Raw genomic sequence first — 22405 nt, 5'->3', positions numbered from 1 at the left:
CGGGCCCTCGAGTGCATGTGCGATTGTTTTTGCATGGTTGCTTAAGTCAATTTACACGTTAAGAATAGAGTAAATTGTAATTAAGTAATATCACCTGACATCACTATCAAAAAATATATTATATAGAAAATCAAACTTGCATACCAAAGGAAAATTAGATAAAATAACTCATTTGAATTTGCTTATAGAGTATCGATGGAATTTTGCCCGATGTCCAATGTTAAAATTACTGAATAGTTGGAAACACAAAAATTAAAAAAAAAATAATAATCATTGAGATACGATCAAAATTCAATTGGAGACTGACTTCTTCTCATGGCTATTTTGGAAACATGGGAGACCTCTTCTCAACGAATCAACTCTATTTTGCTTCAAGGAAATTTCACAGATTTTATTAGTTCTTTAAATAATTTTAACGTGAACAAAAAAGAAAATGCAATGGAAGAACTGACATCATTTAAGCAGAGATATATCACACTTTCTCTAGTCTATAGTTCATTCAAGACTTCTTTCAGTGCACTCCCGTCGTATATTGAGGTGTTAATTTTATGAATGAGAGATGATCATTTGAAGTGATTTAAGGGCAAACTCGAGAAAATCCGCCAAATGCGGTGAAGTTAGTAGGACCCGAATATCAAATGGACTGACTAGCAACTAATTTGGATTTAGTGACAAGATTATAAGGAACTTGAGCGTTAAAGGAAAATATTAGGTCCATTAAGCTCAATTTTGTATGATGGATTAAAGTGTGGGACAAGATAGCAAAATATAAATAGGCCTTGACTCGCTTTAATTATGAAATAGCAATATTCTAGGTCAGTTAAGAAGCAAGGTATGATTTACGATAAATTTAAATACCAAACGAAGGATGATGTGGCGGCACAATAGATAGATTGATTGAGTTTTACGGTTTTAATTGGTGAGTTATTGAGGCTATGTATTTTATGCCATCGCCTATTTGCTGGAGAGTGAATTACCCTGCTTGAGGCTACTGGTGTGTGATATTATGGACTTGAGGTCCAAATTTGAGGGAAAAAAAGAAAAGAAAAGAATAAGTACGAATCTTGAAAAGAAAAAGTATGTGATAACTATCACCATGCTTATGTACAGTGTGTATCTATCCTCGCTAATATAAAGGAGCCTTGTGGATAATCGGCTAAGGCATGACACAGATGGAGTTATGATTTAGTCCACATACATGTGGGAAGATGGTGATAATTAATGAAAATGGGTCCCAACCAGTAACAGGTAAGGTCAGATACTCATTTATCATAAGCTATAATGCGGTATCTACATATCATGAGATCCGCATGCATTTGGGTGTTACGTTGATTTTCGTGTCATGTAATTTATTTTTATCTGTTGCACACATGATTATAACCATTCAGCAGCCACATATGCATAATTTACGTCTTCTTAATTGAGTTGAGACAATATGTTGGGTTCCTTATCTAATATTGTTATGTGATATTGCTCTGTTATTATGTCGCCGTGTCGCCATAATCTCGAGTTGAGGAGTGAGCACATTTCCTTCTGTGAACCTATAACATCATTTAATGAGTTTAGGCTCACTTTCAAAATATTTTTCAGATAGCTGAGTTTGAGTTTCAGGGTATTACTGATTAGCTCTTCTGCAGACTTCAAACGTATGGAATTTGAGTGTGCAGGTAAAGATTTATGATTTCTTGTATGGAGAGTTTTTTTTTTTTTTTTTTTTTTTTTGGACAAGAGGAACTAGTTTGCAGCCGACAGCCACGTCGTAAACCTCCTGGTGATACTAGCATAGGACCCACCACCACAGCGTCACTCTTAAGTCATAAAGTAACTCTTTCGGCCTCCTTGCGTTGTACGGGCTTTGAACTCTTCACCTCTCTTGCAAAGGATCACTGAAGCCTACCCGTCTGAGTCATCATGGCCGGTGGTCTTGTATGGAGAGTTTGATCTTGTGTAAGGAGGAAAAACAATTGTATACTTTGAGTTGTAAGATTGTTTTGCTTTAAACCCAAATTATTAGGAAAATTAAGTTCTTGACATTTTTTGTCTTACGTGATATACTTTGCATTTTCTTGTTTTTATTTTTCTAAAACATTTGCATTTTTTTAAGGCTAAGCTCATTAGAAAAAGTCATGTTAAATGGGGTCGCTTGATTGGGGCTGCTTATGGCTCGAGCGTATCTTGACTCCATTTAAGATGATTCCTTTTATGGGATGGTCCCATATGACCCATTGGGTTAAAGTAATCCAAAATGGATCATTTTTCCATTGTCATGATATGTTATAATCAAGTCAAGTCGAGTTAATATCGATTTATTGCTTGAGCGATTTGACTTAAATAGCTCAGAGATACTTTTCTTTGGCACAATTGAGCTGGATATTTTAAGCTTAAATTCAAGTAGTTCAAGCATCATAAGCTCGACCCGACTAAAATTCGCTTCAGACAATATAACAAGAATTAAATTTAAACTTAAATTAAACTCAAACTCGAGCTCAAACTTGAAGTTTTTGGTAGTGTATAGAATATTATTCTATATCTATTTGTCAAAGTTAAAAGGTATATACACTTTGACATCTATCTAAGAGAATCCGATTAGTATGTGAAGGGCGGACCTACTGGTCTTTGACTCTCCAATCGGATCGTGGTGACGGGCTTCCCCCGTGAGCAATGGTTAGCAATCAAATTCTGCCGCCTTAAATTGAACATTCTCTGCCATTGTCTATAATTTGCCAGCATTGGACATTCCTTTGACGTGCAAAAAAGCATTTACATCCGTTTTAAAGATATAAAAGTGCAAATGGCTGACTAGATCCGCGAACTCGAACACGGTATTTTCTAGCTCAACTCCATATAATTTACCAACAGCATCTAGCTCAACCTGGATGAGAAGAAAATCAACTTACCCACCACTTGGCCATTACATCACAACGTCACAGAGTTCTCCAAAGGCGCAAAAATTCAGAGAGAGTTTCGCTAATATGGCTTTTATTTCACATGCATCTCCCCGTTCCTCTGCAATTCATTCAATCTTCTCACTTTTTACTTTTTACCCCATCCATTATTCACAACCAGATTGCTGATTTGAAAGGTTAATCAACCTACCAGCTGAAACCTACCCGTTTATAATTATCACCAGCTCAGTAGTGTGGCATTGCTGCTCGTCAATTTTGATCTCCCACCACCCCCACCTCCTTCTGCTACCTACATTCTACACTTGGCCTCGACCAAGAAGAGAGAAATGACCAAAGTTAGAATTAGAGTCTTGCTAATTTTGCAACTTTGGTCCCTCCTATGAATACTATGATGGTCCAACGTACATATCATGTTACGTTACGACAAATGCTTTTTGACCATACTGATAGCAAAGTATGGCACATATCGTGAGGTATTTGGTTTTGAGAAGATGGTGATGCGGTGATTTTCCATTACTTCTAAAGTTGTCGAGATCATTAATGTTATAATATAATGCGGAAACTAATAGTTACTTACAATCTAAGTCATATCACGAAATTACTAGAGAAATAAAAAAATGAACAATAAGAACATTAAAAGTTTATGTGATTCAATTAGAGTATCGTTTACGTGGAAAACTAGTATCAAATAATCTATTATGATTGAAGAACCGGATTTATAATCGCTCCTATGTTCAAGTGTTAATACTCTAAAATTTAAAGTATTTATATATAAATAACTCAGTTAAATGTAAATTTGCAGCATGAAATTACCTGTGTTCAAGCCCCAAACAAAAGCTTTCCGTACGGCTGTCCAAGAAGCGTCTCTGTACGCTTCTTTTCCTTCTCCCTTCGTGTGGCTACGGCAGGCCGAGAGGAATAAAAGCAAAACCCTTGTTTTTTGTTTCTTTCTCTGACAAAGACTTCTCTACCCAAAAAATATTATATACATATATATGTATATACATATATAGAATATGCGAGACCTTAATTGTGTGTTGTAGAGCAGAGAGATTTTCCTTTTTGTTTTAACGGTACCTGAAGCTCCCTTTCTCGTATTTCTTTGTGCGGTCAAACTTGGATATTTATCCAACCCAATCAAAACAAATCTCCACATTCATACTTACATGCCCTTCAAGAGATTCATTGGACTTCTTTCCTATGGCTTAACAAACAGATCTACATCATCCAATTAGGTCAAGTTTCGTATATGGGTTTAAATTCAAAACATAATTTAACAATTTTTCACCTTGACTCTACATTTGAAGTTAAGTTGTAGTGTTAATCATTCATGCCAATTCTACCAACGTCCAATGAACACTCACCCTCCACAAATGCTAATTGTGCTCAAGCAAAGATTAAGTTTTGTTAAAGGAACGGGCTTAGTCATCACGTCTGTAGGGTTCTTCGTAGTAGCGATCTTTTTTACAACAACCTTACCTTTTTGCTAAGACATATCGATATAATAATACCTAATGTCAATATGCTACATTTACTTGTGATAAATTGGATTGTATGCTAGATAGATCGCACCTTAGTTATCACAATGTATATCAACACCTTTTTATTCCAACTCAAAGTCTAAGAGCAACCGTTGAAACCATATTATCGTTTCTTTCGCTATAAAGGTTAGTGCCATGTAATTTTTCTCAATAAAAAACAAGGCAACGTGGTATGAGAAAGACGCCTTCTAATTCACTATACTACCTACTAGCGTAAATATGTACTTTGCTAAAGATATGTGCTCGTCGAAGTCACTTGCGTGTTTGAATTCACATGCCCTACGATCTCATTGCCATTCATCCCTTTGGTACACTATACCAACGTTTGTTGTCCTCTTCTAGTATCTGATGATCCACTTCACGGTTTCCCAATAAACTTTACCAAGATAATTCATGTAATGGCTAACTATATTTACAGCTTGTGATATAGTAGGCCTATGGCATATTATCTCATACATTATACTACTCATTACATTAGTATGGGGAACAAATGATATATGCTTCTCTTGCTCCCTAGTCTGTAGTGATAACTTATTAGAAAGTTTAAAGTGCTTCATTAAAGGCATACTCATAGATTTTGTTGATTGCATATTAAAACATGCAATAATCTTCTCAATGCATATTTTTAGACATACATAAAGTTTCTGCAATCTTATTAATAATTTATTTGTATCACCTAAATCTTTAATCTCAAACTCATCTCTTAATCACCTCTTTTGGACATCAATATCAAATAGATTCTTAGCAACTATCAACATATAATAATAGATATGTCAAAAACTCATTCTCTAATGTCCTAAATTAAACACAACTATCCATCTGACTTTTTTGAATAGTCCTAACTAGTATGAAAGCACCAAAACTCTTGTGCCACTGCTTAGAGATTGTTTTAACCCATACAAATATTTCCTTAATAAGCAAATATGATTTTCCTTACCCATAATAGCAAATCCCTCTAGCTACCTCATATAAATCTACTCCTCCAACTCATTGTGAAGAAACACCATTTGCACATCTTGTTGCTTCAACTTAAGATTCTGTGGCGCAACTAAAGTGAGTAATACACAAGTAGAAGTATGTCTTACCATAGAAGAAAATATTTCATTGTACTCAATGCCCTCTCATTCTATATACCCCTTCACAACAAATCTCGCCTTATACGTCACCGCCTCGACATCGGGAATACCTCCTTCCGTTTATATACCTATTTTCTTCTTGATCTTTTGGCTCTTTGGTACTTTGACTAGCTCTTATGATTGATTTTGATGAAGTGATTGTATCTTGTTGCTCATAGCCCCTAGCCACTATGACAACTTTGTACTAGTCATTACCTCAAAGTAAGATGAAAGCTCATCTGTCTCCACCTTGTCATCTATGGTTAATGTATAAGTAATATATATATATATAACCATAATGAATTGACGATTTGATTTGCCTTCTCTGTTTGCTTGTGGCTATAGTGTGTTGTAGCTTTGGTAGTTGTTTTGTGTCACTGACTTTAGGAATTGTAGTCTCATTTACAATACCAACCTCTGTTACTTCTAAGGTATCCAAAGTTTGCACCTGAAACTCCACCTCACTACTAATATCTGTCGCAACCTGACCTCGGCACCCAATCGATGAGCGATGACGTAAAAGTAGAGTTTAGAGGTGGTAACCATGAGAGTGTCCTTACAGCAACTAACTCCAAGGATGCCATCACCTCATCCTTTGGGATTGGCGCACGAGGTTTCTTGATCATGATCATGAGCTCTCCCAAGCTCATGGTGGGATTTGTCGTGACTCACCTTAGCGCCATTTTTTTGGCAAAAATGCATAAAGGCAAAGTTTAGAGGTGTTTGACTATGAAAGTTCACTCAAGGTACTTCCCTCCAACAAGATGTCGTCACTTCATCTTTTTGTTGGGGTCACAACTACTTGAGTTTATTCAATCGTAGCCACGAGCTTTTCCAAAGCTCATACCTCACATGATGGGTACATTCATTTTAAAGTTGTCTTAGACAATCTAAATGGTATTTAGGAGTCGCCACTAGTCTCATTTTTGGGTGTCGGCTAGAGTGCCCAATCGAGGGTAGGGAGTAGTTTCTTGATACCTACACAACCTGGGATCTAGAGTTCGGAGATTTGGGTTATGCTAATATTGCTATCAGTGCCTTTTTGGTACTTAACGGTTAATGTGTTATCTGATGTGATCATACATCTCTTTTTTACTTTTTCGTGCAAGATTATGAGGTAAAGGTGATCATGCATGGTTGATTTGTTTATGCCATTCTACTTTATTCTAACGGGAACAATAACGAAATGAACAATTAATTAAAAAGACAATGCTTAAAAGTAAACAATCAAAGCAATTTATTGATAGCAAATAAAGTCTACTCATATAATTCTGAGTGCAAGAAAATAAACCCATAACTCATCGAATGTTTTATACAACACATGCAAAACCCGAGACATATGTCAACAAATGAATGTACAAACGGTAAAGTCAGATTGGACATTGAACAATCATCGTCTTCGAGTCTTTGGGAATGCCATCTTCATGGACCTATCCTAATTCTAGTCTATAGCTAGAGCTAAGCATATTAACAATGCAATAAAGAGGATGTACATGTACCACTAGACAAAAACAATCACAATCAAAGAACCAAATCAAAGTATTAGCTAATCAAATGTGGCCTTGGGGTCGGCCTTTGAAGTTAATGCAACAACCCACCTAGGAAGCATACCTAATTCATTTTAATATAACTTATAACTCTTAGCCATCATTTGTGTTTTCGCATAATGACTAAAGCTAAAAGTCCCTAATGCAAGTTCTAAGTGTCATCCCACAATAACCCCACGTGATCATGCATCACACCTATATCATACATCTAAAAAAATCATATGCAAAGCATATAAGAAAGCATGCATGCAGGCCATTTGACCTTATTTTTCAATCAATCGACCAATTAAGCAAGCCAATAATGGATCACTTATTCAATCATCATGTGCCAAACATATTTACATATATTTCATGCAAGGAAGACGATCAGTATATGACTAATATGAGTGTGGGTGAGTGATTCTCGGTAAAAGTAAGTGTTTAGGAAATGATGTGTATCAGGATGGTTATCGATGAATAAAATGTAGAATTAAAAGATAGAATATGATTCCACCAAGGTCTAAAGGACGCACCACCTACTTAAGATGAAGATTGGGATAAATGAAGTTCACCACCAAAGCTAAAAGGACAACCACCCATCAATGATAAAGGATTTCAAGAAGGAGAAGCTCACCACCAAGAACTGAAGAAAAATCCACTAATCGAGGATAAAGGGCCTCTTGGCTCACCACCGAGGAGTAATCCACTCTTCAAGGATAAAGTGACTAGAATAGGAGTTATCCACTCTCCAAGGATATTCGCTCACATAGAGGAAATCTCAAGTATTTTCATTCATCACATCTAGTTTGATTAGAATTGAGAGGCTTCCTCTATTTATAGGAGGAATACAACTAAGGAAATGGAAAAGTAATAAATATAGGAACTAGCCCAATATTAAAGATCTAGGATCTCGGAACTTTGACTCTTGAAACTTCCATGACAATAAAGACTCTTAGGAAAATAAAGATACGTTTGACTGGGGAACTTGCATCTTGATTCTTTAGCCTTGCAAAATTCGTGCTCCCACCTTGACCAGAAGATAAATACCCCAAGGCTTCATCAAGTAACCAAAGAAATAGTTCAAAATGGCCTCCCATTGATATGTTGTTGATAAATGTCAAGATTAGCAACCAATAAAGCGTACTGAGAAGTCAACGACTAATATATCATACCGAGAATTCGGTAACTCATTAATCGTCGGTATCGATAACTTTGGTAAGAATGGTTCAGTACCGCTTTAGTTGGAAATTTTATTCTTGACCCATTAAAGCACGTTATGCCTAAGTCCTCTCTTGGCTTGAATGAGTAATGTTGGTGTTGAATGGGCTGATGGAGCTAGGTTAATTGCTCTCACATCACTAACTCATGTAATGCCCAAAAAACATTTTATGGAAAATTGGTGAGAAAAGGCATCGTTTTAAAAGGTTCGATAAAAAAGGAACATAATTTCATCATGTTAGGAGTACTTTTAGCCATCAAAGTTGGCTTGGTTGCATCAAGGGCACAATTGATCAAGCGTCGCAGACACTCTAAATATGATCCAAACTTTGACAAATTTTATGTCAAATCAAGATTTTTAAAGAAGAAGTTGAAAAGGGAGATGATTTTATCGAATCAAGAATAATGTCCATTCGTTAAGTTGAGCTCAGGTGCATCGAGGGCACAACTGATCAAGCATCACAAACGTCCTAAATACAAATTAAGAATTCAATAAAGTCATGTCAAATTGTAATGCAAAGAAGGCTAAAACAATTTTCTTATAGGCATCACGAACTATCAAAATTTGGAATGACTTTGAAATCATATTGGAAGTCAGAATTTCAAGACATTTGCAACTTTTGGATGAATGGTAACAATTTCAAAACACCTCTTTATTTGGTGAAAATTTACGGTGACAAAGTATGGCATATCACAAACAAATCTCGTAAAGACCTCCAAACCTAATCCATTACACATGATTTTCTAAAAATTCAAGAACAATAACATGTCGAACAGAAATGAAACAGGGCTGCAGCAAAGTACAAGTTCAATAGCCAATGTACCATATCAAATGACATGCAAGAATTCTCAAATTTTGACATGTTATAGACCTAAGTGTTATGTACAAACTTCATCGAAGACTCTTCCTCAAAATCACATAAAGTCATGAAACAAATTGGATTATAGAAACATGATTCTACTTCAGTTAAACCTAAATGCTAAGTTTGGACTCGATTTAGCGAAAATAGCAAACATGGCAAATGACAAGCTATTGATGCATGCTATATGTCATTTCAAAGCTTGAAATGTCTCTTAAAAATGTTTAGAATGCAACGAATGCAATCAAGCATGTTAACAAGCATGTTTAAAATCATTTCTATCAAGAGGTCTAATATACAATAATCATATCAGCAACGTCCTGAATAGGAGAAAAATACATAATTTTTTGTGCTATTAGGCCTAGATGCGGGGTTTAAGTTTCATGAAGACATCTACACCTATTTCGACTCACAAAAAATCGTGTAAAATCTGGAAAATATGTCAGATCATCTTAGGGCACAAAATTGCAGAATTAAAAATCTATATCGATCATGAAAATGACTAAGCTAATGATGACTGTTTGGCGTGATCTATATCTCGTTGAAAAGCTTATGAGATGCACTACAACCTTCATGAAAGACTTGAGTCCAATTGAGTGTGTTTACTTGCCCATTTTAGGGCAAACATCTATCGAGTACAAACATAGCAGATCAGCTTAGGAACGATTTAATGAGGATTTTCCTATACAAATCTATTTAAAAAATCTGGAATATATATATATATATATATATATATATATATATATATATATATATATATATATATATATATATATATATATGTTGTAGTCAAGATCGTTATGAACAATTTTCATGAAGATACTAACCTCCGAATCTAAGCACAAAATTTAGCACAAAATAAACAAATAGATTACGCGCTCAAAAAGTCAGAATCGTCATCAAATCTACATTAGTTACAAAACAGATCAACAAATTTTCGAGGTGGATTTCTGGGATCAACAACGTTCATTTAGGGCCCATAACATATCAAAACGAAACTTATTGAACGTAGATCAAAAGTCTAGAATACCTCAAATTGAGATTTTGAGGTTTAAAATCTCAAGTCTAGCATAATAGAAACTATGTTAAGAGGTACTACGAATTTCCAGAAAATGCTCACGAACACAATCGACCTCAAAATCATTCATAAATCATTGCAGCACCTGTAGTCTATGATTTCAAGCATGTAAAGATTCCAAATGATTGAATCCTGGCCCCTGTCAACTAGCTCAACGTTGTCTCATCAAATTCAAGTTTCGAATTGTTACCTTTGCATTTAACTCGAATCGCGACCGATTGAGCTTGAACAAACTCCGATCAACGATCACCAGAGCTCAAGTACACTTCGAGGATCACCATCGGAAGATGTTGGAGCCGAGGGATGGATGTCGGACCGTCACATCAACAATTGGCATCGCTGGCAAGGATCACTGTATGACATCCTCGTCATTGTTCAATAGAATTGTGAGCCTTGAGTAGCAGTCATCGCCACACCACTAAGCTCGTCATTGAACCATGCCATCCACACCCTACCGCGTCACCACCGTCACACCATTTTGCCGCGTGACCATTTTGCTGCCATGACACGCCACGCCACGCCATCGTCACCTCGTCGCCCATCACCGCCACATCGCAATCTTGCCCCTCGACGACAAGTCCTCACCATTGTCATCGCCCGACCGTGCACTCAACCCTCAAAGCAACGCCACCTCCTCCCCTAGCTGGCGTGATTTGCTACGGACGAGTCAGCGCAATGATTGCACGAAGAGAGGCGCGACTGGAATCATAAAAATGGAACCGACAGCCTTTCCTCTTCAGCCTCTCTCCATTTTCCCTATTTCACACCACAAATCGTAGCCTCTCTCTCTATTCCGTCCTTTTCGCATGCCGCACCACAACTCGTCGACCAAGCAATCTCGCTGGTGAACGCACCCTCATCAAGCCAGCTACTCACGTCGCCCCGTCGTCCTTCATCATCGCCTCAACTCGTTTTGGACCGCCAGAGAACTAGGCACAAACTCAGGATTTTCTGACCCCATCAAGCCGCGACAACACATATCGGACTTGAGGCAAGTAGATTGTCCCTTATTCTATGCTATGTAGGTCAATTGTTGCTCGGTGAGGGTGATTTTTTTGGATTTCTCCGGTTTCTGTTGATTTCGTATACATTCATGTTGACCGGCGATTTAGGAAGATGTAGATTGCTAGCATTGTTGAGTTCATGGTTTATTAGGTTCATGAATGTGTTGTTGAGGTTTATGCGTGTTTGAGGTTGAACGACACGAATAGTGGACGAAATTCAGGAATGTGCTACGTGTAGATTCAAGTCACTGTAGACCCACGACTTTTGCTGATTTTATACCGATTTACACAGTGCGAACTTCTTGGGCTTTCTTCACAAAAGTCGCCCTTTATACCTTGTTCTATAACATATTTAGTTTTGGATTTTTCTAACTTCACATGACTAAATTATATTTGAAAAACCTATGGATTCTTAAGTCAGTTTTTCAAAATCAATACTGTCCCTTACATGGTTTTGATTTTCCATAGAATTTTTGACAAACATATAATTTTTCCATGGTTTTGAACCCATTAAACCTGCAAAAAAAAGTCCCTTTTGCATCTATTCCAGGTCTGCAATTCAACACTCTGTTTTGGCCCAGTTTGTTCGAAATGTCGAAGGTCACACAAGCCAAATTGGGTTTCGAGTTCTTCACAAGAAATGTTCCTTTGGGTCTCACGTTGTGTTAAAGTTTCATAATTTTTTAAGCTGATTTACTTAAGTAACTTTAGCGATCCCCAAAGGAGTGCAAACTGGCTTTATGGGAAACTTTAGGGATTTTAGATAAATTTCCTTTTGTAACTTGTCTTTTCAAACTAGTATTACCGACTAACTAGTCTTACACTATGTCTATGATTTATAAGTGGATAAAGGTTCATTAATTCTGAACTCGAGTTGTTGAATTGCTACATTATAGTATGAGTGTGGTGAATGCCGTCAGTCCCCACGCTAACGATGCGCCGAGTTGTAGTAGGAATGCCTAGAGGGATAATTGGGTTCCTCCAAATACTTGGGAGGTAACAAGGGTCCCCTGATGTTCTCGTGATGCTGGAATAGGTGCAAGATGCTTGAAAGGATAACTGGATTCCTCCGAATGCATCAGGATATAACACGGTTTCCCTATATATCCTTGTGATGCCATGTAGGTGCAAGATACCTAAGGGGGCAACGGGGTTCCCTCGAAAGATGGTGCTAGCTGAGTTTTTTTCTTTTTTAATCTAATATGGTTATTGGTATTTTCGAGTTCCATTTGAGTTACCGGTTTACTAGTTTCGGAGAAATTATTGTCCCGACCTGCTATTTTGATTTTGAGAAAGGTTCTCAAGCAAGTTGATTTTAAAAAGATTTCATAGGTTGATATTTGGAGTTTCCCCACATGGCTAGTGATAAATTTATATGGTATAGACTAGTTGACATTATGCTTGCTAAATTTATACTCACTGGATGTTGATTATTCTCTTTCAGATTAGTAGCCAAGCTGATCTTGCCTGCCTCCCCCTCGACTAGTTACGGTATGCCCATTGACTTCTCATGGCACATGACTGAATTCATGGATCCTGATTTTCTTAGACGTTACCTTTGTTATGAGCATATCGATTCTAACCATTAACATAGGATCCCTAAAGGGCCTAGTGCTCCCGAGTTTTGTAGTAGTGTATGCCCCTATTGGAGGGCGACTGGTGGGACCCCTCTTACTTCCGGGATATGATAGAGCTGATGACTACAACAATAGGGTAGAGTAAGGTAGGGATCGGGAGGTGGTGAAGTGGCAATTTTTGGGAAAATGAGGCCATGATTTTGGGATGTACCGTGGGCGAATGTTAGGTGATAGTATACATACGTGTAGAACTAGGTCGGGATAGTACAACTGATGGATTTTTTTGGGTATATCCGGAGTAGTGGTACCTTTTGTTGTTTCCTCCAGTGTATCCCGACCTAAGTCACCTAAGTACATAAATAAAAATGAGATTGCCTAGTTTACATTTTCGCATGTGTTCTCTGAATTATACTTATCATGGGTTGTTCTTTGGCCATACATGCTCTTGCATGCATGAAAAATGAAAGAATATATTAATCGTGTTAGCCATGGCGTGATGGGGGCGTCATACACTGGCGCACATACTCGTGGTTGAACGAGAGGGAAAGTCCACCGATTGAAGGCCTTCTGGCGAGAGGAGATGGTGGCTAACCTTATGATAGGAGAGAGGGTGCTGAGTAGGTGGTGGCTATGTTGGTGGATTGCCGGAAAGGCACCGGCAAACAATGGTGATGGATGGAGGTCGAGAGACGCGTGAGAGAGAGAAGGGGGAGGAAAAATCTGAAACATAAACATTCCCTTCTAATTTTTGGAGGGAAAATTAGTTATATAGTCTAGGGTGAGATGTAGTCCTAGCCCTTCGATCAATCCAAGGGCTAAGATTGATCTCTTTAGCCTAACAAACTTGATCAACCCCCTAAGCAAGCACATGTTAATTTGAATGGACCCAATGCATTCTCAATGAATGGCAATGATCAATTCCCAAGCCAATTTCGAAAATCTAATCTAATTAAGGGTAATTTTGTAATTTCGCAAAATTCAAGGCAATTATGTAAATTTGAAAATTAAAGGTATGGGCACGTTACCCATGAGGTGAATCACTTCGTGGTGGCCGTTAGCCACGAAGGGCCAGTTGGAGAATGGTCAAATTGGCCTTTTATTGGTGGCCAGGTGGACCAATCAGGTTAGTCAGGTCGGTCCAAACTGATTTGACCAATTCGATTAGTACTTGAATCCTTACATTTTTTTTATGCAATTTAGTCCTTTAGTCCTTTAAGGACTAAATTGAAAAGGATTTTAACTCAATCGAGCACCAAAACGAGCAAATTTGCACAATTGCTTACCCCGAAAACCAAATTAGATAAAATTGAACTCGTTTGGTATAACAAAGCATCTATTAGCACCAAAATGGCCTTTTGTATCCAAATTGACATTAAAATGAAAGTGCGACCTTTGCATCAAAATAAATTGAAGGTCAATATTAAAATTGAACCTCAACTCATCAAATTAAACCCTATTCTAGAATGGGTCAACTTAAAAATAATCGGAACTTATTAGCTTGGAGTTCTCAAATTCAAGCAAGCTAAGCCCATTAAATTGGCGAGTTATTGAGTGAATTTGCCAGAATTGACCTCGATTCATGTTCAACTTGAGAAAATGAGTAGAACAAAAGTGTTGATACGTGAATCATGAAGATCGATTTAGACCCTGATTAAGCTAAAAATGGCAATATGCATTCTTACATGTCAAATATCAAAATTAGCCATACGATCGTATGGGTAATGATGCCTAGATCAAATGTTGTAAAAGGAAATAAACTAAAATATGAATAGAACAAAAATAATTTTATTTTTGGTTGATTTTGAACCTATAACTAAAAATTTTGGAAAATGAGGTTCTTAATTGATTTTCGTAAATTTTTTATGCTAAAGTCAAATTGAATCTAAAACAAAGTGATATGTGAATTTTTATATATTTCATTTTTTTATCAAAGATTTGATAAAAAAAAAGTCAACAATTTAGTTGACTTTGTTGAAATGTTGATGTTATTATCAAATCTTTGAAAATTTTGAAAACTAATGTGGCTAAAGCAATATTAATTCTAAAAGGGATATTTTTACTCAAAAAATCAATTTTTGACGTATGGTTTACCTTTGGTTAAATGCTTAATCAGAAAGTCAACTCAAAAGTCAACAGTTTGACTTTTTGAGTTTTGGGTGAAAATAAGTAGAAAATTATTTAAAAATAATAAGCCAAAATAAATAAATGAAAAATGATACTTTTTTTTTGAGAAATGGGTTCGTCGTGAACGAAAACCTTGAAATTGAGTTTTTTTTTTTAATATCTTTATTGATGCGCCTACTAAAAATTAGTTGTCAACATCACCATAATTCATCTACTTTATTAGTCATATCTCAGGACTCTGTTGTTGAGGGATAGTAATCATGTCCAAGATCACACCTCTGCTAATAGAAAATCAAGTGACCGAGATTGGTGCACCACAGTTAGTAGTCTTTCACCTCATGTGCATAACTAAAAAATATGCACTTTTTTGCTCTCAGCTCAAGCTGATAATCACTCAAGTAAGCAAACGCAAGACATATAAATGCTCTTAATCCTAAGTAATCAATAGGTTTTCCCGACCATATTTCCTCAGAAGTCTTCCACTTGATAGCAAATGATGGAGATTGATTAACTTGGTAACAAGTCATGTTTACTACTTTAGCCCAAAATTGCTTGCCCACTCTTACATGTGAAAGCATACACTGAGCTCACTCTAGTAAAGTTATGTACTTTCGTTCTATTATGCCATTTTGCCATGGTGTCTTGAGTATTATGCGATATCTCACAATCCCTTCTCTCTATCAGAACACAGTGAAATTTCTACCATATAAATCCACATCATTACTAGTTTTTAGGCACTTGATAATTTTTATTTGATTGCTTCTTAACTAATGCCTTAAATTTCTTGAACAAATCAACACATTAGATTTGTGCTTAAGAAAGTATACTCCTATCTTTCTTAAATATTCATAAATCAATATCAGCATATATCAAGCACCTCATTTTGAAGGAATTGGAGATAAGCCCCAGACATCTAAATGAATGTACCGAACCTGTTGCATATTTGAATGAATATTTATGGTAACTATATTATGGTGTTGCTTCCTAAATATGCAACGCTTACACAAGTCCAACTTCCCTATACCATAACTAAGCCAAATCAGAATCTGTCTTACTTGACGAAACTATAGCACCACTTGTCACGATCTCTCCTAGCAAATGATAGAGAGTATTCACTTTCTTTCCTATTATCATTATCATGGCACCTCGAGAGATCTTTACTACTCCACATTCAGCAGTGTACTTACACTCGATGTCATTGAGTGTCCCTTGAGAAATAAGGTTATTTTCGAGTTTCGGTACATACTTTACATCTTCAGTGTGTGTATCAGCCCATCGTGCATTTGAATTTGAACTATCCCTACAACCTTACAGGCTGCGTCACTTCCCATCAGGACTCATCCACCATTTGCAGTCTAGTAAGTATTAAAGTAGTTCCTAGGAAGTGTCATATGATAAGACACCCTAGATCTAGCACCTATTTGTATCTTAACGAACTAGTAGCCACACACAAGATCTTTTGACAAACTAGTAGCCACACACAAGACAACTTTGGCAACCTTGACAACGTTCACCACATTGCTTGTGGGATTTTGCCTACCAATGCTGATCTCAACTTGCTTTTTTACCTTTGCTGCTACTAGACTCCCAATGTTGATCTCTACCTCAAATCACTAGTCCTTGCCTACATCTTGTGTCAGATTGTCATCTCGTAACTTTCTCTACCAATTCTTAGAGAACATCGATTATAACGATCTGAATCCAAGTTGCGGGGTTATCGTTGCAACGACCCAAGTGCATTGCCATCCCGTTTTTTTTTTTTTTTTTTTTTTAAATCTTTTCTTACAAACATGCAAAAGCGTAAATACATCAATACCCGTACAAAAACAAACATGGGAAAACAAGGGATACACACATCACAATACTATATTATACAATATTATACTTTGTACAAGCCTCGCATTCTACTCTTTCTATTATACATCTTATTTATTTTTCTTTGTAGGGCTGAGGTAACCTTAACTCCTCTAAAGATGACATCCTACAAACTTGATTTCTCCTACGATAGGCTGGCTCCCTACTCGTCGTCCACGGTCCATACCTACAAGTCTGAAAAATAACAAGAATGAGTCATAGACCCAGTAAGTAAAACCACTAAATCGTGGTTAGAATGGCACCTCGTTACCAGACCAACGCATGCCAGTCTTGACTTCAAATAAGTCTCGGTGACAAATTAACAATATAACACGTGCTTTACCCTGGCTAAAGCAAGCGAGAATCCTTGACTACTTGTAAAACAGGCATGGCCAAGTTCATATAATGGCATATAAAATATGCACGTGACTTTCAAGACTCGAAGAATAGCATATAAAGTATGCACGTGACTTTCAAGACCCAAATAAGAGCTTATCAAATATGCACGTGGTTTTCAAGGTTGAGGCAAGGGCAATTAACATATGCACATGAATATTATAGGGTTAAACACATGAGATTCATTTATTAATCAACTGAAATCCATTGGTTCTTCCAGAATCCACCGGGCATCGTCTCGAAATCCATCGATGATGGCATCGCCCCAAAATCCATTGGTGGCGGCATCGCCCTGAAATCCATCGGTGGTGGCATAATCCCAAAATCTATTGGTGACGGCAACGTCTTGAAATCCATCTATGATGGCTAGTTTCTTCATGTGACCACACAAGCAAGCATTTACACAAGCTCAAATCTTATCTTTGATTATTAGTCATTGCAACCAAAACCCGAAGGTGTGCTCATGTAAGTGTGTGTCATGACCTAGCAAAAATAACATAAATGATGAACTGAGTGCATACGTTACCCACAGCTTGAGCCAACCCGTCTTAGCGCCGGCCTAGAACCACACAAGGCTCGAAGTTAGCACATCTTAATATCGATCTGAGACCAAGCAAGGCTTGTATCGTCATGCTTCGATGCTGGTCTCACAACTAAGGGGAAACACATCGTGACTCAGGGCGTGTTCACACATGGACAATTAAAACATGAGTAAATCATACAAAAGACACTCAATGACATCATACACATGGTAGAACACGACTGAGCTCATGCTCAATCCAATAACGTAACACGTCACTCGAGCCAAGAGTTAAGGGTTTTACTTACCACTTGGGATGATAACGATTTAGCCTAAGACTGTCGAGCAAGGAGGGTGTGCAAACAAGGATGCCTAAGAGGAGAGATGGGTGTACAAGGGGAGAAGGAAAGGAGAGGAAAATTGGTATGTGAGGGATGAGGGGTTGGTGCCTCTATTTATAGGCAAACCTCCCATCATTACTCTTCCAATTGGACCAATAAGAATTCTTGAAGTGGGACCCTAGATTGAGGTGGCATGCCTAGGTTTTAGGAAGACACTTGCCCTCTTTATATTGGAACACCTAAGCCTTTTGACTCACCCTTCTCATTCAATGCCTAGATTTGGTGCAATCATTGGCTTTGGATTTGTTCTTATCCATTGCTTACTCTCCAAGACAAGCCTCTCATAGAATTTTCTACTAAGTTCTTCCATTGAGTTTTTATTATTAAGATCATTTATTAATTGCTTGAGACACCTCAGGAAAACTTATCTTCCAAAGCTAACTCTAGGGTCATGATATCCTAGGTTTTTAAGGACACATAAGACCATGACTCATCCCTTTTATCTAATGAGCATTGGACAACTGAGGTCATGAGTCACCTTCTTGCATTTATGGCCAAGACAACAAGGCACATGACTCACCCCCTTCATTAATAGACAAGGGATAACAAAGCATATTGAGTCATCTTCTTGCATTAATGATCAAGGGACAACAAGGCTTATGATTCACCCCTTCATTAAATTACAAACTTCCAAAAGTTATTGTCGCGACCTACCCTCGGGGGGAGGGAATAGGTTTAGGGGTATTGCCTAAAGGATGGACCTAAGACACATGATTAGGTGCGGGCTCTCCCAAGCCCATACCCAACATGACATTTGGATATTTTTTTAGAATTTTGCATAAAAGGAGTCGCCACTAGCCTATTGGGGTCGGCTAGAAACTAAGTGAGGCATGGGAGCGTGCCTCACTTCCTACGCAACCAGAGAATCTAAGGTCGATGACTTGATTACACTAATTAACCAATTAGTGCCATTTCGGTACTTAATCATGTTCATTTTAACAAAATGATTTTTATCAGGCAGTTTGAATTGATTTTATACCTATCCATTAACAAATGAGGTGGTCATACGGGCGTACAATCATTAAGGTAACAATCATAGCTATCAAGATCTTAATTGTAATAAAATTAAACACGTGCAATTCAACATAATTAAATATGCAAACTAAACATGCAATATAATCAATATACAAGTAAATTAAGGCCTAATTACATTAAAAAGACAATACATGGCAATTTAGAACCAAACCCTACATTTAATTTTCGAAATTTTTTAATTTTTTTGTTTTTAATTTTCTTAAAAAATAATTTTTAATTAAAAATGGGGCGAAGTAGGTCGGGTCCGATCTGACTCGACCTGGGTTCAACCCAGTCAGCATGTGTCGAGTTTGGTCAAACCGGACCCGGCCCGGGCGGGGGAGGGCCAAATTTGGCAAGCCTCAATAGGACTAGGCCTGAACAACAGGCCCAGTCTAGCTCAAAAGTGAGCCCACCTAAAAGAAACCTAAATAGACTAAGCCCGACCCAACACAAAAAACTAATCTAATACAAACTGGCCCAATGACCTTGCTTCAGCCCAGAGAGAAATCAACCCACGCACGCAGGCCCAGCTCGGACGGAGCCCTACCCGGCCGACGACCCGAGTCCGGCCTGGGTCGGTGGTCGAGACCCAATTCCTAGCGAACCTTACTCGAACGCCCACCTTCCTCTCCTGGGCTTGTTGGCGGCGCTAACACCGGGTGGATAGGCGGCGACGCGGTGGCAACGGTGCAGTGTTGGTGCTGCAATGAGGTTGGGCTGGTGTTGCGATGGTGGCAGAGGGGTTGGGTTACTGGCGCAACGGTGTCGCGGGTTCGGTGTCGGGAGCAACAGCGGCGTCAGAGCTTCGGGCTGCAGGCGTCACAGGGGCAGCGATGGCGTGGTGAGGGCTACAACAGCGACGGCTTGAACGGTGTTGGGCTCGGAGGGTGGCCGGAGGAGTGCGGTGGCGCGGCTAGCGTCAGTTTGAGGCGAGGAGGGCAGTGTCTCGAATGGTGTTGGACAGTGCCATCGCTGCCCTCCTCTCCTCCCTTCATTCTCTCTCTAGCTCTCCCTCTATCTCTATTCTCGCTCTTGTTTTTCCTCTAGGGTTTCACGCGAAGGTGGAGGAGGGAGAAGGCGGCATGGGCTAGGCCAAGGTGAGATCCGGCCTGGCCCCTTCCATGTTTTCTTTCTTTTTTTCTTTTTTCTGCTTTTTTTCTTTTCTTTTATTTTTTTTAATGTTTTTGCGACTAATTCCTAATCTTGTACACGATTAAATCCTAAATGAAATGGTGAAATTTATGTGTCAACAATCATTATGGTAATCCTAAGAATTAAGCTAATATGGATGCTTGTACTATTAGGTGAGAATTTTTTACGTTCATCTAGGATCAACTATCCTATTCAAACCGAGGTTCGTGACTAATTCAATTGCTGGGCTCAAAATTGGTTTAGAGGTCATTTTCCTTGATCGATTGGGGGCCCAAATTATGGATGTCACATGGATGATTTCACATCTTTCGAGGTAATTGTAGTATGTCCCTATAACAGAATTAGTGAAGTACTCCCATGACTTTGGTAAAGAAGTTAACAATATCATGTCATATTCTTCATGTCCTAGGATCTTACCATTGTTCATTAACTTCAATGCGAGTTTATTAAACTCATATATGTAGGATTTGATAGATGCACCTTCAGTGTATCGAAATTGAAACATATTTTTTAACATTTATAACAAAAAAGTTCAAACCCTTCTTACATAAAGGGCTTGTAGTTTTGCCCACAACGCTGCGGCATTTTTCTCCTCAACCACCTTTATTGACATCTCATCCAATAGATTTAATAAGATTATACATTTTTTTTTCTTCATTAGCTCCACTTTGTCAACCTCCTTCATTGAAATCGGCAACTCGTCTTTGCCATGCAATGCCTTCGCTAAATCTTGAGTTATCAATAGCACATGCATCTTAACGCTCAACAACCTAGAGTTATTTCTATTGGATAAACATCTCCAAGAATTTTGATGATCTTAAAACTATCTTTAATATAATAAGCACTATGATATTTATAGATGTTCGTGATAGTGTATATATGAAAGACAGAAGAGATATTCAGGAAGGAAAAAATATCGCGAATATTTTCTATTGGTAAACAACACCAATGAACTAAAAGATTAGCTAACGACAATGTTTATGTCGATGCTATATATATCATGTCTTGGAACAACAACCATGTCAGATGATTGTTGCATAATCCAATATAGTCATTGTTGTTTGGCGATGCGCACCAGAAAAACCAGAAGATGTCAGAGTACTGGAAAAAGGCTTATGATAGACTTGTTAGAGCCATCAGTAACGGGACAACAGTAGAAAATTTTTTGGGCTAGCTTCACATGTTTGAAAAGAAGGATTGTATGAGCAGTTCTATCTCTCAATAGTAGCACCAATGGATCTCAACGGTTCTTTACTTTTCTGAGACATCTCCAACAGGAAGAGTGAAGATGACTATATAAGAGAAGATCCTTGAAGCCAAACTGTTGAAAGTCGTATTCTTCACAAAAAGTGTTTTATTTTCTTAATATCTTCACTATAGCATTTTTGCTGGCTTATAATCGTGTAAAAGATTAAGTGTACATAGTGATAGCAGCACCCAATTCCTAATAGTGTGATTTATCATATGGTAGGATTGGTGTTTGCTAATTGTAACCTGTCTAGCAGATTACTAGTACAATCCAACTTGACTTGCGGTTATTAGTGTGGAAGTAGATGTAAACGTGGGGATAAAACTGAATCACTATATATCATTGTGGGCTCTTGTTTCTCTCATGCTTATTTGCCAGCACTCAACTTGTTCACGTTATTTGAAATATTTGCCTTACTTGATCTTTGCATAGTATCTATTGATTTCTGCAAAACTATCAAAATCTTTTGAAAACAACCTATTTACCCCAACAATTTCACCCATTAAACTTCTCAACTTTTAGTTTCACTCCAAATATAATTGCAATAACAAAATTTCTAGATAATAGTAGACAAGTAAAAGCCCCAAATCACAATTGAGAAAATTCTATAGTCAAGTTCTTATACCAATTGTTGTAATATTAATAAGGAAATTAATAGGATCTTCCAATTTACATGACACGAATCACTAGAGAAATAAACGAGAAATAATACGGACAACAAAGGTTCACATGGTTTGATCCAAGTGTTGGTGGTTATTTCATAGGGAGAGCTAGCAGCAAATAAATTACTATTATTGAATAACCAGAGTTATAGTTACTCATATGCTCAAGTATTTCTCATACTTAAATTCCACCCAAGCCTTAGTG

This window comes from Eucalyptus grandis, chromosome 1 (assembly GCF_016545825.1).
Source record: "Eucalyptus grandis isolate ANBG69807.140 chromosome 1, ASM1654582v1, whole genome shotgun sequence".
Classification (NCBI taxonomy): domain Eukaryota; kingdom Viridiplantae; phylum Streptophyta; class Magnoliopsida; order Myrtales; family Myrtaceae; genus Eucalyptus; species Eucalyptus grandis.
This window is presented reverse-complemented; position numbering follows the sequence as displayed.